General features: G+C 42.3%; 1 protein-coding gene across 2 annotated transcripts in view; it reads right to left on the minus strand.

Moving 5' to 3' along the window:
* Nucleotides 1-18,283, minus strand: part of CLYBL (citramalyl-CoA lyase) — a 177,222-nt gene that overhangs the window by 158,484 nt on the left and 455 nt on the right. The window lies entirely within an intron of this gene.

Raw genomic sequence — 18,283 nt, forward strand, 5'->3', positions numbered from 1 at the left:
ATTTGAAATACTGTTTTCTCAAATTAATCTGGCAATTTAGAAAGTATCAGTCCTGAAATGGCGAGAAAAGTTATGAACTGAAGATTCTAACACATTCTTAAATGATGGTATTTAATATGCATATGTGTACACATACTATCCACACATGCACACTTGGATTTATTTATTCAGATTAAAAAAAAAAAGAATACTCCTGATTTAAAATACTTTTGCAACCCCCTGAATTATTTTAAAACAGGAATTTTCTTCTTTGTGAAAATAATGTTGCAACTTTTTCTTTAGTATGGTGGCAAATGGACAGATCTAAATTCCTTTAAAAGGAATGAACTAGAGGAAAGAAACAAATGATGTTAACCGACAGTTTGCGTACACCCTGAACAAGGCAAACACTGACAATATTATGAAAACCATGTGCACAACACGCTAATGGAGAATTGTAAAGCTGTGGCATTTCAGTTGCGCGCCCGCAAGTCCAGGCACACACAGGCATAAGCACAAAAGACAACAGCCCCACTAAACAGCTACCAAAAATATACCCAATTGGCCTAATACTAGACACAACAGCTTGAGCATTCTTAGCAAAAAAAAAAGTCAGAAACTCACCAAATCTCGGTTTTAAAAGCATGCTAGGTATCCAGAGAGAGAGCATTCTGAACAGTCAATTACTTTCACATTTTGTCCCAGGACTTTAAAAGTTAAAGGCATAGTTCTGCCAATTGTGAGATGCCCCATCCAGCACAGACCACCCACAACTACTGATTTTCCATCTGGTGAACAAAACAGACATCTCCCTAATTATTTTTAAAAAGGTTTTTTTTCCTAACATACTTCCTTTATTTGTCTGTGACCTGGAACTTAATGGAAAACCTGGTAGATGCCAACCTCATTTCTTGTAATGAAGCATCTTATTTTCCCTACTTTAAGCACGCTTATTTAAAGGCTGTTTAATAGAAAGTTATTACCGAAGCCGATCTTTGATAGGACCTAAATTACTAAATAGTTTGAAATTAGAGCAACTTTATATCGAACACTAAACGTTCTAGTTAAATATTAACCGTTAAAAGTTCTTACCTTAAACTAGTATATTAAAACAGAAAGCAATGAGGTTTACAGTCTTGTATGCTGGGTTCCCATATTGCCAGTGTCAAAATTTATGCCTTTTTTCAGCAATATGGTTGCCATTGCCAGCCCACGCTTATAAATGCCAACTGTAATTAAAATCTGGCACCTTATACAAGCATTAAACATGCTTAAAGATTTTTTAAAAAAATATCTTTATTTTAAAATACTTCTTGCAGTGTATGCAGGCTTAAAAAAAAAGTTCTTATTCTGCCAGTTTTAGAAACATCACAGAAAAAAAAAGGTCCAAGTTGTCCTGAAAAAACTATATACTGTGCTCATCTTTCACGGTGGATGCATGCAAGGCAGAGATGGCAAAATCTGGATTTTCACTCGAAAAGTATGACAAAGAAATAGCACATTTAAAAATCTGGACCCCGGGCAGACACGCGGGGCAGGTAACAGGCAGCCTTTACCTCAGCATCCTTTACGCTGGCTGTTATTGTTCAATAAACACATAAAGCCTCATTGCTGTCACGGTGAATGCCCAAGCAGGGTCACAGACCCCAGAGCCTGATGAGGGAGACAGCAGATCACACGGAGAGGAACGGGGGCTGGGGGTGCAACCGTGGCCTATTCATGGTAATAGTTTCGGGGAGGTGAAAACCATCATCTAGGTTTTTCAACCATTGCGCACCCCTTATTGCTACACCCCCGTGCCTCTGGCAGTGAGCAGTGGGCTGGGTGGCTGGTTAAGAAAATCCTCTTCTGGGCTTGTCAGTGAGAGAAGTGATTAGCTGGGGGGCTCCAGGAGGCTCAGGACATATAGACAAAACATACAGGGCTACCTTGGGAAATAAATGTGGGGAAAAGGGGGAGCTGGGGAAACAGGCTATTGTACGCAGCAAAATTTCCAGCCATTAATTCATTTTTGACTTACTAATAGGCTACTTCTAAGTTACACAGGTGGTTTATCGACGTGGTGAAGATGAGGAACCCATGTTCATGAAAGGTTAAAATCTAAAGAAGCTACGCGGCAGGGTCAAGGCACACAGCAGTGGGTGCAGAGACAGCACAGGGCTGGAGAACCCCAAGATTCGCTTCTTGGTCTTGGCAGCACTCTACCAAGCACTTGTCTCTATTGGCCCAGTCATTTATCACCCAGGAGGTGAGGAAGAACCAGGCAGCCATGCTGTCGAGTAAACTGTTGGAGAAGGACCACCTCTCAGAAACTCAGCACCTTTCACGGACTCTGCTTTTGGGGCAACGGGGCATCTTAACGATTGCCAAATTGATCTTTTAAATAGTCAGCAACAGAAAGCGGTGTTTTTCCAAAGCAACTTGAAACAGGAAAGGTCATGAATTAGCATCTACAGGAACAGCTTCCAATGCGACCAGCAGATGGAGAGGAAATATGATGATGTCTGTCTCAAAGTTTGAGACACCAAGGACCAACAGCAGCAGGACTCGGTGTCTTTGCAGCAAAGGCGTGATGACCGGGACGCTCTCCATCATGTCCTCCCGTATCTCATTCTGCTGGTGCCTGAAGCAACATTTTTCTTGTGATCCTATTGGCAGAAGAAGTAATTAAATCTCATTGTGGGGTGCCCCATATACCAAATGTTTATGGAAAGGACTGAAAATTTTTTTCTCCCATTTTTTAGACATCATGTTCTTGGCTGAATTTCTGGATCCTTATGTCAAGTTTGCGCTAATGTTTATTTTCACTTGTAGGTACCTCAGTTATTGATGACTTTCAGCAGAATGAAATCTTTCAATCCACTTGTTTTAAAATAATGAGTTAAACTACTAAGCGGGAAACCTTGAGTTAAATAATTAATTTGAATCTTGTTTTCCCATTTAAATGTTTTAGTTATTCTCTTGGAGAAAGGTTAATTCTCAGTTTGTAACCACTAAAGTATGTTGCTTTGTAACTAAATATAGCTTTTACACTAAATTTGGCACTTCTTATTGCTAGCCAGAAGGACAGAGTAGCTCCACTGATATATATTTAAGCTTCTCTATAACTCATTACACATTTTTTTCACATTAATTTTACTGCTTTTGTCAGAAAATCATGTATGGCGCAATTCTTATTTACTAGCTGATCCCTTTGTGCTTACTTATGATTTATGCTTCTTTGGACGGAAACTGGAATGCAATTTAAAATGTAGCAAGATGGTTTATCAGTTGCATAGTACTGTCTTAAAGAGGCAAGACTTCTAAAAAAATTGCGATTTGATTTAAAAATTGATCTATTAAAATAACTCGGTATTAGCTAGAATTAGCACCAATCTGATCTTTGGTCATAATATCCTTCAATATTGTAGTATTAGCAAATCTAATCCTCTCATAATTAGCTTTTATTCACAGATTGGTAGAGAAGAACAAGCTTTTCTGCTTCTTTCAACTCCCAATTGGTCAAGTTTGAATAAATTAGCCATTTAGCTGAGCTAATTGAATATATTGAAGAAAATACTCTCTTGGTACTTGCAGAAGAGACTACTGATCTCAAACACCAGCTCAGTACTTCAAACACTTCAGGTTTCCAGAGTCTAGGCAGTGACTTTCATCAGTTCAATATTCTGACCCACAACCTGGAAGCATTGTTTCTATTTTGTTTGTTATTTTTTATGATTTAAGCAGATTAGAGTAAGCTTAGACCTTGGCATAATTTTAATAGATGTATGTTTCAAAATAAGTACACTCTGCATAAATTTTGAGAACCATTTTTCTTATTTATTTCTTGATCACTAAGTTTTTACCCATCTCATTGACACAGGGTTCAGCTCCTTGCTTATCACATAGTTCCAGACTATTTTTTTTATTGGAGGAAGTTGCCAGCATTACCATTACTAGTAGCAGAAACCAGCAAGAGCTACATCTCAAATATTTTATATAAAAATACCAGAAAATAAATATTTTTATTAGTTGCAGAACTGGTTGAAAGTGGTATGAAAAAGAAACTGGAAATGTCTGAAGTGTTAAAAATCTGCAGTGTCTTTCTCTTCTAAACTAACTTCCTTCATGGTTGTGGAGCAAAGACATCCTGCAGTAGACCCTGATTGCAACAGATCAATCAGGGAGGGGGTGAATATTTCAGTCTCTGAAGCCAAGACCTCCAAGCATCTTTGAAGTCTGCAGTACCCAAAAGGTCCAGACTGTTGCTGGTTTACCCCTAGAAATTTACATTTGGTTTGAAACCATTTAGTTTTGCCATTAGCATTGCATAATGAATGTGTGATTTTATATAGTGACACATTACAATAACAAATCTAAACCACCATGGCCTCATTTTTCTTTTTTAGATTCTCCCATTTGTCGGTTGTGTTTTCAGGTCAGTAGATCATTTTCCAGGCAAAAATGGTCAAAGAAACTGTTAAAAATAGCTACCCCCCCAAAACACAGCCCTTTGATAGAATATTCATTTTCTGGTCTATCTTGTTCAGGAACATTGGTGCTGCATTCCTGTGGGATGACAACCTGCTAATGGCATGCGTCTTAGATAGTGATATCAGCCTTAAAGACAAAGTTGACTTAACACAACTCTGTATCATTTCAGACATACTCCAAGGAAATGTATGAGTGCATAAAGACAACAGTGGACTTCAATTTTGGTTTAGCAATTCAAAATCTCGAAATGTCAAGTCACCTTTCTTGCTCAGAACATGCCTTTGTGCAAGCAGTGTGTTTTTATTTATTTATTTTTAGTGTATAGGACAGGGGGTTTCATAAATTCCAAATGTATCAAATTACTGACAAGCTTTTCCATATTTTAAGATTCCATATTGGAATGAAAAAAACAGGAAATGCCATGCCACTTTTTGGTAAGTAATTTTCATTTCCTTCCAGCCTTCCTCTGAGCACGGATGAACATGAAGCAAGGCAGGAGCTTTGGGCTCGAGAGCACTTGTGTATTTGCCAGAAAGGGCAAAGTATGTGGGTGGAAAGTAGGCCCTTTGATTTTTAGCCCTAGCAAGCTCCAGGGTTTTGTACCTTCAGACAGAAGTGATCCAATGCAAGCAGACTTCTAGAGAGTTGAAGAGTTTATGTGGACCCAGTCTTGCTGGGAAGAAAGAAACTGTTCGTCCTAAAACAAGACTCTGCCTTATGTAGCAAAAGGGAGAAAAAGACCAATTCTACCTGTAACGTCTCTGTAGAGCACCACAGCCTTCACCCTAAGATGGGCACTGTTGAGCACCCCTGTGTTTCATGTGCTATGGAAGTATGGAAGTAACTAGTGCCACCTAGTAAGCAGACTGCACGAGTCAAATTTTCATCCATGCTGAAAGATGTGGATGTACACCCAAAGAAATACATGGCAAGGGAGGGACTCTCAGACTGAAAGAGTTCCATGGGTGAGAAAATGTTGTTAACACACAGTGAAAACAAAAGAGGAGGGAAACCCCTCCCCTTCACAAGAGCAGAGACCAACATCCTGCAGCAACACACTGAAAGAGATGGTTGGACATTTTTCGTATCAGTCTGCCTTTTGCAGAGCAGTAATTGGCACCACCAAAATTTGGCTGACTGGCTTCCATAGGGCATGTGAATGTAGCTGCACAACAGCCCTGCTGGGCTCACAGATATATGAAAGTAGATGAAAGAGGTTAAGAGAACAAAATTCCAGACAGAGATGACTATCCCCCTGGAAGATGAGCTTTGCTGACCCAACGCCACTAACTTTCAGAACCTCATAAAAAAAACCCAAAAACTGCAGAAGATTCCTGCAAGGACAAAATGGAAATCCGAGGAAATGACCAACGTGGGAGGAAAACCCAGAATCATGGTCTCTTGTAGGTGTGATACCTGAACAGATTAAGCTAAACTAGATACAGTGTTCTTACATCTTGAGAGACCCTCTCTTGAAATATGCCACCACAGGAGCTTATTCCTGTTAGCGCTAGAAACACCTGAGACACAACGTGTAAGATAAAAACTCCTCTCATAAAAAATGTCATTGCATATTTTCAGTGTAATTGTGCATTTTCAATATTGAATTGAAAATTGTATATTTTCATTATTTATAGGTATTATGAGACATCTATCTCAAGAAGTAAGTCAAAGTATGGCACAGAAGGAACACGTGCTTTTGGAAAATCAGCGTCTTCTGCACTGAATCTCCAGTAGAAGCACTGCAAAAGCTCTGCCACGTGGGTCTTGGGCAAAGCTAGTACGTCAGCCAGCGGGAGCACCATCCAACGCTGAATTGTTTAATAAGATGTCACGTCTCTTTTCCTGTGAATTAAGCTAGATTAAGATTTATTTCATGTTTTGAAATCTGGTTGGGGGAGAGAGGGACTCCAGAGCAGCAGTCCATGCTCGAAGTCCATGCTTTTTTGTTTGATTTTGGCAGGTAAGTACCAACTGTAATTTTTTTTTCTATTCAACAGATGTTTGCTGGTTACGGTGAAACCACCAGAAAGGTCAAAATCCTGAATGCACTTACAAATTAAACTGCCTTCTCATACTCATGATTATTACTCGTCTGCTCTAGGTTGAGACAGGGCTAGGGGAAAAAAATCTTGAATTTCCATTGTTACTGAAGCAGCTGTGCCATGAGCAGAAAACCTCAGGCTGCTGAGGGGGTGCCCATCTGCAACCTCTTACAAGCCCTAAAAACTCACACAAGTTTTCAAAAACTGAAGATTAATTATATGTTTTGCATTGCACAATGCCTGTTGGTGTTATATTCTACTTCTACTACTACTTTAAAGCTCTTCTCATAACCTTACTGTTCTTCTCACAACACACCAAGAATGATTAAAATCTGAATAAATCCTGTTTGTTATTTTCCTTAATTTACTTATTTATCTAAGCCTACGTGTTCCTTAGGAGAAAAGGCAACATGTTAGTTCCTTCTTGCCCAAGCGAAATAGAAACAATATGTATAATATTACATTATATCATAAACCTTGGTAACCAGTATCTTCCTTCAGGAAAAACCACACGTGTCGGTTGCCCTCTGCCTTTAACAGGAACACATGGGTTCCAACTGGCTGCCATTAAATTTCAGGTTTTTAAAACCTGCAAACAAACATACGGTAGAAGTTAAATTATGCACTGCTGCTAAATTTGCCCTGTGTGCTGCAGGAGGATGGTCTGAAACAACAGTGTTAATGGTTTGGCATTTAAACAAAAAAATAGAAAACCAAACCAAAAGAAAAGACAAAAAGGGGCATGATTTTGAGACTGAATTTTATATCTGCTGAATCTCATTGCTCCTTGTTTAACTGTCTGTCCATACTAAGAATGTTGAAACCAGCCAAGAATTCAAGCAAATTGTATCAGTTAGATAAATTTTGGGACACAAACCAACGGGAGCCTTGTCTTTATGTTCCGAGCAGTAAAGCCGCTGTGGGGTGAGGCGGGAGCAGGCAGCAAAGCAAGGGGTTGAGAAGGGAACTGGCCATTAACTTATCAGTTCCAGGCCTTGGCTTTCTAATTGACAACCTCAGGGCTACTTTCATCACTTGTCGACTTCAAACCCACACTCAATTTTTCCTTTAGATAATGATGCAACTATAACATAACGGTGTTTCTGACATATTGCAGCATGTAGCAGTAGGAAGATTTCCTCAGTAGCTTAGTTTAACAGGAAAGGAAAAAAAAAACCCCAACTGTTAAATGGTTTTCACATCTATCAGCCTCTCAAAGAAACAGTTAGTAAGAAAACAGATTTTATACTTCCAGTATACTGAAGTCACTATTCGTTACTGACCCAACCCAAAACACCTTCGGTGCTTTAGTATTGCTACAGATTTAACAAAAAATAAGGACGTTTACTGCAATAAGCCTGCAAAGCATGCGTTCGTATATAAAGCCTAAATAAATGAACCCACAAAAATTAGAAATGCACTACAAATCAGGGAACTTAAATGAAAAATACCACAAAAATGTCATTAAAAATATGTTGACAACATGCCATCTAGAAATTTTATGTCCTTCACAAAGAAAATATAGGAGTGACTGGAATACTGATGCAGATACATCCCTACAGCGAGCTGGAAAACCCCGACTCCTGTCCTCCCACAGAAAGCCGAGTGGTCTGCTGAAGGCAGCCAGACCATTTGTGAAGAGTAAGGTACTCAGGTAAGTATGGTTATCACATTTTAATCATAAAGAAAAAAAAATAAAATAAATTTTATCCAGTAACAGTATGTCCACAGACAACAAAGCACCTGGCTCTAACATAAACAGTCACATAACTGCCTTTTAATAGTGGGTATAAAGGTTTGAGTCCTGCAGTCAACTCTGCAAAGGCCCTGGGGTGATACTAAACTCAGCGCAGTGGTTGGGGCCCCAAGCACGCCAATCCGGGCAACAAAAGCGGCATCAGAAAATCGAATAATAGCAATGCACTTCTGAAGCACAGCTGCTTCTCTGGCTCCTACATGATCAACGTCCAGAGGGACAGCAGTTTGGGTACCATGCCATATAGCCTGTTGCTGCTGAAACGAACACGCGTAAACACGCAGGTATTGAATTGATACAACTTAATAAAGTAAAGATGCTGAAAGCAGACTTTGCATGCAGTCGGCTCTTGTCTTCACTAGAATGTAGGCTCTGATGGTGCAAATTGGCACTCAAGGAACTTCAGTCATGGGACATTAATGAGACTGTTTATGTTGGCTGGACTAGGAGAGTTCAGCCTCAACCATTTAAGATTACAGATATGGATGCCTCATTTCTAGGCAGCAATTGCTGCATTTTGGTCATAAACTTAAAATAGATTGCTCTATGTCTCATTTGAGGGATAACAGGGGAGCACGTAGGGAAAGCAGTACCTCCTCTGAGAATATACACTGGACTCAACGTTTCCTTAGGCTGCCGCTGTAGTGCCTTTCAGGCTTTCTAGATTCATAAAGCTGCAGCATATTCTGTATTTCGCAAACTACCTTGCCTGCTTAGAGCTGTAACAGTCAGTTTTAGGAAGACTGGGTATGCTGGCACATCACTCACTTCGTTGAAGACCTCTCTTCAAGTGTTGTGCAGGCTGCTACTCCTTCTCAAGCAATAAGAGGCGAGAGCTCTCCCTACAAAACGCCTGGCCCACATAATGGGCAAAGGTTACCGGTTGCAAAATATTACTAAAAAGTCAGGAGAAACTTGTTTTATAGCCAAATTAGCATCTCAGCTGAAGAGTGGGTTATAGCAGGAAAGACAGTAAGTCCAACAGCTGGGCACTACAACTGATAAGGATTTTACTGGGATCACTGCCCAGGGCGTTTTGGGGTTTTTTTGGACAAAAGAGATATCAACACAAGAAGTGTGAAAAACCAGGCTATTACATCAACTTTTAGAGGCAGGTGTTTTTCCATTTTTTTTTCAACCCAATCCCCACCACCTTTGCAATTTTGCCACTCCAAGGCTGCAGGCAGCAGTACAAACCGGTTCCCTTTCAGGGTTCGGAGTGCGGGTTTTACAAGCCTGTTTTGCCTTCCCGCAGGCACTTTGAGCTTATAAATGGCACCTTTCAGTGTCCTGAATTATGAAGGGCAGCTAGTCCTGAATTCTCCTGTCGCTTAATGATCTCACATAAAATGAGGTCCACAAAACTTTTATTACCACTGCAGTGCAAATTCACAGGTGAAGAACCACCAGGGAAAGGATGCGGACATGTCTCTTGCTTTTGCTCTCCTAATTTTCCAGGTGCAAGAAAGTTTCCCACTTGGGCTCGAACAATTAGTTAACTCTCATGGCGAAGCCTGATCTAAATAAAAAGACTGCAGTATGTTACCCCGATAAGCACAGGGAAAATCCAAGGGGAAACCACTTGAGAGCAACACACACTAGCATCAAATTTAGGTGAAAAAAACCCAGTAGGTTAAAAAACCCTATCTAAGCATTTATTTATTGTCTTTTGTTTTCCACCTAATTTTATTCACTTATCAGCACTAAGTATACCCAACACTAAAGAATTATACATAATATTTAATGTAAACATGAAGTTTAAAGTTTTAGTGGTTTTAAGTTTTAGTGGTTTCTCCGCTATTCTGGTAATAACATCCGATGTCTGGAAAATTTACTGTACCTCAGCAGTCCGAACAAAAATCCAAAAGAAAGTCTTTCCAGAAAAATAAGGGATTTTGTTTGTTACAAATTACTTCTGTATTTATATAAAGATTTAACGATTCATGGCATGTCAAATACAGTGCTAATGAGCTTTGGGTTGTGTTTTTCATTTTTGTTTGAATTTTTTTTTCTGCTAAAAACAATTACTAGAGGCCATTCAAATGCCACTGCATAAACCAGGAAACCTAGTAAAACTGTAGGTAAAATTGGCATTTTGTTTCAAGTGTGGCTCAGGAGTCCAATTCGCTTGTTGGCAACCTACATATTTCAAATAGGACTTGCACGTCCTCCAAAAAGGAAGCCAGGTAAGGTGCTTTCAAAAAACAAATTTTCAACATTCATTAATGAAAAACAAAAATTAAAAAGCATAAGTTCACCATTTAATTCCCGCCTTCCAAGGGTGAAGCATCTTAGCCTTTCTGCTTTCTTCTCCACTTTCCAGTGAAAGGAAAATTAGCAGAAATATAAGCTCTTCATTCTCAGTACCTCTTTAGAGGACACACATGCCCATAGGAGCTTAAAAACCTTCGTAGGGAGGATTATTAATCTTGCTCCTAACAGCACATAATTTTTAAAGCCTATTAAAACACTGTCTAGTCATAGCCATGCAAGTCTTGCTTTTTCGAGACCTGGTTTTAAGAAACAAACAAAAAATCAGTGGAAATTATGCTCAATTATCTTTCATCATTCAGTTATGCAGATCACTGTCCACCTCAACTACTAACTAGATACCAAACATTGTTGTTCTACAACAAACCTCGCGATCTACCACACAGAATTGTAGAATAGTTTGGGTTGGAAGGAACCTTTAAAGGTTATCATCTAGTCCAACGCCCTCTGCAATAAGCACGGACATCTTCAACTAGATCAACTAGATCACACACTGATGCTTCTATCTAACGGAAGTTCTACCTTGACCCTGCTTTCTCCAGCCCCTCCACCTCAGCCTATGGGCCTAAGAAGTCTTTCTGAAACTTAAAAATAATTCAAACCACCTCTCGCACAAGGTGCAGCGCTCCTGCCTGGCTGCAGCTGAGCTGTTGCCCATTTACACTACCGCAAGTCAAGTCGCTATCAATCCGTTGGACTTCAGTCTTCCAAGTAACACACGCATTACTCTAAAGGCTTTCAGATGACTTTTTAACTGAAAACATCCAGGATGTTGGGGGTTTTAACAAATCATCATAGCTATTGCCAAGCAGCTGATAAGACTAAAGTTAGTTAATGTTGCCAGGAAGTAGAAGTAAGTCTGTGATGAGCTAGTCTGGTTATGCCCATATTCAATATTTCCTCTCCTTTCTTTGAAGCGCATTTCACCAACTTAAAAAAAACCCTAACAAACAACCCTGCCCCCCGGCAACTTACTGAGCAAATGAACAATATTCACACCAACTAACCCTGCTCTCCAGTTCACCCCCCCAAAAATCCCACTGACAATATCAAGAGTGGGGAATCAAACCCCTTTATTACCGAGTTCGCAGCAGATAAAGCGGCAATTGTGGTTATACAGTATTGGAAGTGTAGCTACAACATAGCGTGACAGCTTGTTAGTGTTGAAAATATATAAGCTCTTTGTAATTGTGCCTTTGGAATGCCATCTGTCTTGAATTAACGTCCACCTGGGATCATGTTTCGATGACCAATATGGACAGATTACTGGAACTTTAAAACCTCGCTTTCTTTGTAATTGACATTTAAACTGTTTGAAGTTTCTCATTAAGTCCTTTTTTACAAATTAGGTGCAGATGTATAAAGCTAAATGTACAGTACTAAGGGAAATTAGGTCACCTGAAAGCTCAATAATAAAATGTATCAACTGTTTAAGTGCAATGAGTACATTAAAATTTAGAGATCAACTTTATGCCCCAAATTCTTCAAAGTTTCATCATTTCCCTTTCATCGCTGCAGAGCCCCTGATGCCAACCATTTTTAATTAAAATGGCAGAGAAGAAAGCAGGTTTAACTACTCAGCTGACAACAGGTCAACCCCGGCCCGCGAAGGGCTGGAGAAGGCAAGGCAGGCAGCCGCCCCGATGCCTGTTTCATGGGGACAGGCAAATCCTATTTACACCAGTGACGCTCGGAGATTTAAAAGGCACAGGGAGACTGAAGAGGTAAATATAGCACTGATGAGAAAATAGGGGAAAAATTACGAAGGAGACTTACTCAACACTCGTGGGGCTCAGTAACCATACAGCTGACCTCCAGACTCACTTGCAGTCAAAGTTCTGCAGATCTGCTGTGCTCCACAGCCTCGTGGGGCAGGAGAGGGAAGTGTGAAAAGGGCAGCAGCTGAAGAAACACCTCCATAGGCAGCGTGGCTGACAAAAGAAGGGTGAACCCAGTATTTCCTCTCTCCAAACAAGTAGGTTTGAAGCTCAGGGAGCTGTGAGAAAGGGGTCCATGAGAGACCACCGCTGGGAGCCCACCTGACAACATGCAGAGGATGGGAGCAAACACCACACTAGGGGTTCAAAAGACCACCAGTTCATCAGCAGAAACCCTACAAAGCTCTTAGCATCAAGGGGCTTTTACCTGCCAGAATGACTCGAAAGAGAAGAGTATTCAAGTACAGCAACCCGATGTCCCAGAAAGGCATGAAAATCCTGGAGAGCCCACTCACCCAGCCTTTACAAGAAGCCAAGAAAGACTGCACAGGTATACAAAGGCTTAACGCTGGAAGGCACTGAGCATTCCCCAAGGGAACAAGCACGCTCCTTCCCCGTGCAGGGCTACGGAACAGGGGTGGCGTTGGGCCTCAAAGATGGCATCCCACAGTTGGCGGCATTTAAACTCAACATGATCAAGCGGGTTTGGTGGAAGGTCCGTTAACCCTCTCTCCTAGAGAAAGGTCTCCCGGGGTAAATTAGGACACTGCCTACATAAAATGCACAACTGCAAATCCTTTTGGCACCAGAGCTAGCATGTCGGTTCTTGAAATGATGCCAGGAGGTGTAACCTGGCTCCCTGCTCATAAGCATGGAGGTGCAATGGAAGAAACGGTCTTCTCTTAAAAGCTGGTAAACGAGATGAACATGGTCAACCAGATCTTTATCATTGTTTTAAGATTAAATTATCTCCTCTATAGCAGACTGTCTTCAGTACCACTAGTTATTACAATGATTTTAAATGCTCTTGTGTTCACATCCCCTTATGACCCTATTCTGGTAAGCTACTAAAACTCTTTTTGCAGAAGAAGTGTAAACTTTCAGCTGGCTACGTTTCTGCTGCTTCCATTAAAGTGCCAAGCAGCTTTGCTGTGAAACTGGCCGTGCATCCATTTGCAAGGTGAGCAGCAGCTCTCAACAGATGCCAGCAAGGGATTCTGGCTTCCTTAGCCACAGGCTCTTTCCCCATGCTCATACACATCTTCTGTTCGAGGGGGAATTTGGAGAAAAATGATGCATATTTTTATTTTAAAAGAAAGAAAAACTAAACGAGCTCTATGTAAGCAAACTGCAACACCTAGGAGAGAACAAAACCTGACTAATACAGCACAGTAACAATGTTTTCCAGGAGAGGACAGCACAATTCATTTGCAAAGGGGAATGAGACAGAGGAGTAACTCATTTGCTACTCATACCAAAAGAGAAAGGCTTCTAAGGAAACCGTATTTGTACCCAATTCTGTTTTGCTCACATATTTTATGAATACCAGCTTTCATTTAGCTAACAGGTCTGTAAAGGCACATAGAGGACCAGGCAGGACTGTCCAGAACCACATTAGCTTTAAGCATACTAGGTGGGGTGCCAGCAGTGATTAGCTGGACACGCTTGGCTTTACACCCTGCTTCTCATTAGCATTAATTAGCCAGCATCATACCTCTACTGCTGCCAGGATGAGGACTGGCTCAGGCAGTAGTTTCACAGTCCTTAATGCCGAGTATGGAGTTGCCAGAGTGCACAACAGGGAGCTTATGTTGGCCCCGTGTCTTTCTGCCAAGGGTAGAGAAGAGTGGAGACCAGGTTCAGCAGAAAGCTGGAGCAGTGTGGAGACAGGTAATACCTCCTTTGGCATAAGACCTCCCAACATAACTTTATCCTGCCAAAAACATTTGAGTGAATTTGAAACACCAGAGCTAAAGTTCAGTTTTGTAACGTGTTTTGCCTGTCCTAGCAGCAATGGCTGATGAAAAACCCCATCCTCCATGCTCCCTCGCGCGTGGCCCAGTGACAGTGGCTGCAAGGTAAACTGAGGCTCCATCAGGTCCCTCCCCAGAGATCACAACGCTGGGGACTTGATTAGCGGTGCTCAAGGTGTCCCCTCCCTCTCCACTATCAGGTTTTCACCTCACCAGCAACACAACATTGGTTTAGGCAAACCTTGTAGTGACCTTGTGGAAAAGCAGATTCTGCAGATACAGCTCTACAGTTCTGCCAGTTTAAGTGGTTTTATCACTAGAAAGTCACACTTTCAAATAAATTTCACCCCAAGGCCATAGTCTCAAAAGACACACTTATAAATGTGTAGAACATAAAATGAGTGATTTTTTTGATAGAGGTTCGGGAAAGAAATCCCTCACGGAGTTACCACTTTATTCATATTCTTGGTTATAGCTCTACACACACCGAGCAGGATCAGCTACTGCTAAGGATCACGATTCATGTCTTTCCATTTAAACATTGCAACAAAGAATGAAACTATTTCACAACTAACAAAGGGGAGCCCTTTAATTTGCTAGAACAATTTCAGCTCTCATTGCATTAGCACCCTCCAGTGTCCAATCCATGAAAAACAACATCATCACTAATTTGCCAAGTAGACACAAACTCAGAGCGCGAAACGCAAGAAGGAGCAGCAGTGGATTCCTGGGAGGGAAGATGGCAGAGACAAGAGAGGAAACTCCCAATGCTAGAAATTTTACATGACATAGGCGCAGTCCCTGAAGAAAATCTGATGCAGTGTTATTACTGATCCTGTATTATCTCCCGCGCAGAGGTTCGGTAAACCTCGCCACACCACGGAAATCTGGTGTGCCCAATTTGGTGACACAGCCACAGAAGCAGCACTCTGCTGGCAGCTCTTCCCAAGCTCTCTTGTTTATAGCAGATGTGCTGGTGTCCACACTTTTGGCACGACAGGCTCCACGTGCCCATGCGGTATATTCTGTACTCTGCAGCACTCTGCTGAGATGTGAGCTTAACGACACCACTTTTAATTGATTTGGTATGGGCATGTGGGTATACTTCTGCTGGAATACGCTATGAAAAGAAATGCATGTAAAAAAATCTCTCATGCATGCGTGAAGCACTTGGCTAGCTGAGGGCAAACAGGTGATGATGCTTACGTGTGCTGTGCTCTTCTCTTACATTGTAATAATCAAACAAAGAGAAAGACCTTCATAAAGATCTGTCATCAAGAAAGTTTTTATCATCAGTGCTTTACTGCAACATTGTCTTTAAAAAGCACATTTGAAGCTCTTAAGAACAACAACAACAGAAAGAACAACTGTATTTGTTATTAAAAAATAGCTGGAAAGAGAGTTCTTTAACTTTTTCCAACAAGACAAAAATATTTCCCAGTCACAGAAAGCCTAAAATGTTCTGGAATGTCGCAAGTGAGCAAAATCAGGTCTGAGTACTGTAGGATTTGCCTGCCTATGTGAAAAACTGGATGTGAGAACCGACAGAAAACAGGGTCCCCTCCTGGACCAATTGGACCGGGACCTAACACCTTGCTAATGACACAAATACTTCATCCACATTCTCATGGTAGCAGTGCGCAGCAGCTTTGCAAGGGCAGCAACATCCTTGTGAGGAGAGGATGGTGGCAGCTGGAAAGGCAGTCACACTGCATTGGAGGTACCTGCTGTAATTAGGGTCCCAGCCCAACAGTATGGTAACAAACACTCTGGGACCCAGGCACCAGGGTCCAGACCCAGTAGGAGCTGCCAATTCCTGCAAAAGGCGAGGGAGCTGCTAATTAAATCCAACCAACACATGCATCTATTGCTGACATTTGAAGTTGTCCCTGTATTTTCTTTCCCCACTGCACATGGCTACATGGCTGCCCAGCTCCAAGGTGAGCAAGAGCTCCTCATGCCTCATCCTGCTCTAGTCTCTGACCGCTTGGATGCCCCCGATTCTGCAGTCTCCACCTGTGTGATGGTGGAGCTCCACAAGGTGGACGACAAGTTCTCAAGCTCCACAGCAGCACTGATGGCAAGGGGCAAGCAGTTCCCACCACAGAGAGGCCGTTGTGTCTCCTGGGAGTCAAGTGAGGTGGCCACAGTGCTCGGTGGTCACATGCCATCCCATGGCAGCACCAGCCAAGGAAGACCTATCTGACCACAGCTGGAATTGAACAGCCTCACCGCAGGCATGCAGGCAGCCTCCTCTCCCAGCCCTGAGTGGCTGCTATGCACATATAAATGTGATCATCTGATTGCCCCACGCTGTGTAGACTCCTCTTCTCCCCATAATATAAATATTTGAAATTCCTCATGACCAGAAATACCATAGCATTTGTGATCCTGCCCCAATATGGAAGTGAGGGGAGGGGAAAAAAAAAAAAAAAAAAAAGAGAAAAAAAGTCATATGCATGCACACATCTTCTCCAGAATCAGACTGTAAAAGCAAGCTGGAGGAGGTAAGCTGGAAAAATGACCCTGGGTGCTATGCAGGACAGTGCTACTGCGGGAAGGAAAGACTGACGTGGATTTTATGGGCTCTTCACACTGCCTCTAGCACAGCACAGAGCAGTCCAGCTGTCCCTGAGGTTCCACAAGAACATCAGCATCAATATTGAGCGTTCATGGTAACATCTCTGTTACAGTTATTACTGACTGCATACTCTTTTGCCAGTCAACTATAAAATATTTACAGTATCACGGTCTCAGTGGAGACTGCAAGAATTTAAAGCTTTAAATATTAAAATGAATTAACACTTGATTGCCTGCCTAATATCAGTACTAAAAAATCTGCTCTCCCTCTTGAAAGGCTGTTGAAAACCTCCCTTAATTCAGTGCAGACTCCACAATCAACTATTCTGGCAGAAGTAATTCTCTGCCTGCAGGTCATATGCAGGCACACAACTGCAGGCAGAAAGCTGGGCATCAAAACCACATAGATCTCCAGGAAAATGGTGCAGTGGAGCCCTCATCTTATATTGCTCTGTCACTCACAGCCTGATTCTGAAAACTGACCCACATGGGGATTGAGTAAATTTCAGCAGAGCTTTTCCTAGCACACTGCTCAAAGTCCATGCCCCGACAGCTATTTGGCCACCTGTGGGAAAGTGCCCGGTGATGTCTGTCCCTTTGCAAGTGGATGTATGTCACCTACATAACCCTCCCTTGTCCAGCCACTGCTGCAGCAGAGGCATGGGGACACATTACCCCTCTGGATTCACAAGGGCCTCTCCAAGCCCAAGACAAGGGATGGTGACAGGGCTGCTGACAGCCCCACTTCCGCCCACATCACAACTCATGCTTAGCTCCCCTGCTTGGCTCCATCCTGGGTGGTTTATCAATGGAGAAGACAACATGGTACTCCCTCAGAGAGAGGAAGGCCTACAGTGTGGATCCAGCACATCTTGCCCCCCCCAGGTTTCTCCCTGCAGGAGACAGGGCATGAGGGCCATGAGGAGCCTGCTCAAGGTCTCAGCACAGGCATGGGAAAGACTCAGGTCATAGAATCATAGAATGGTGCTATTGCAACAGGCCCTGCTAAAAAGTTTGTCCCTGTCTTTCTTGTAAACCCCCTTTAAGTACTGAAAGGCTGCAATCAGGTCTCCCCAGAGCCTTCTCTTCTCCAGGCTGAACAACCCCAACTCTCTCAGCCTGTCCTCATAGCAGAGGTGCTCCAGCTCTCTGATCATCTCCATGGCCTTCCTCTGGACTCGCATCAAGAGGTCTATGTCCTCCCTGTGCTGAGGGCCTCAGAGCTGGACACAGTACTCCGGATGGGATCTCACCAGAGCAGAGCAGAGGGGCAGAATAGGTCACCTCCCTCGACCTGCTGGCCACGCTTCTTTTGATGCAGCCCAGGGCACGTTTGACCTCCTGGGCTGCATTTTTCTGGTCGCTCCCCGTCCGGCGGCTGTACCAAAGCGGGCAACAGGCCTAGGGCAATTTTGTGGTAAATTGGAATAAACTCATTTCTGTATTCACGCTCCTTGTGAGCCCGAGCGCGGCCGCTATCTGCGCCCC

Source organism: Numenius arquata, chromosome 1 (assembly GCF_964106895.1).
Source record: "Numenius arquata chromosome 1, bNumArq3.hap1.1, whole genome shotgun sequence".
NCBI classification, from domain to species: domain Eukaryota; kingdom Metazoa; phylum Chordata; class Aves; order Charadriiformes; family Scolopacidae; genus Numenius; species Numenius arquata.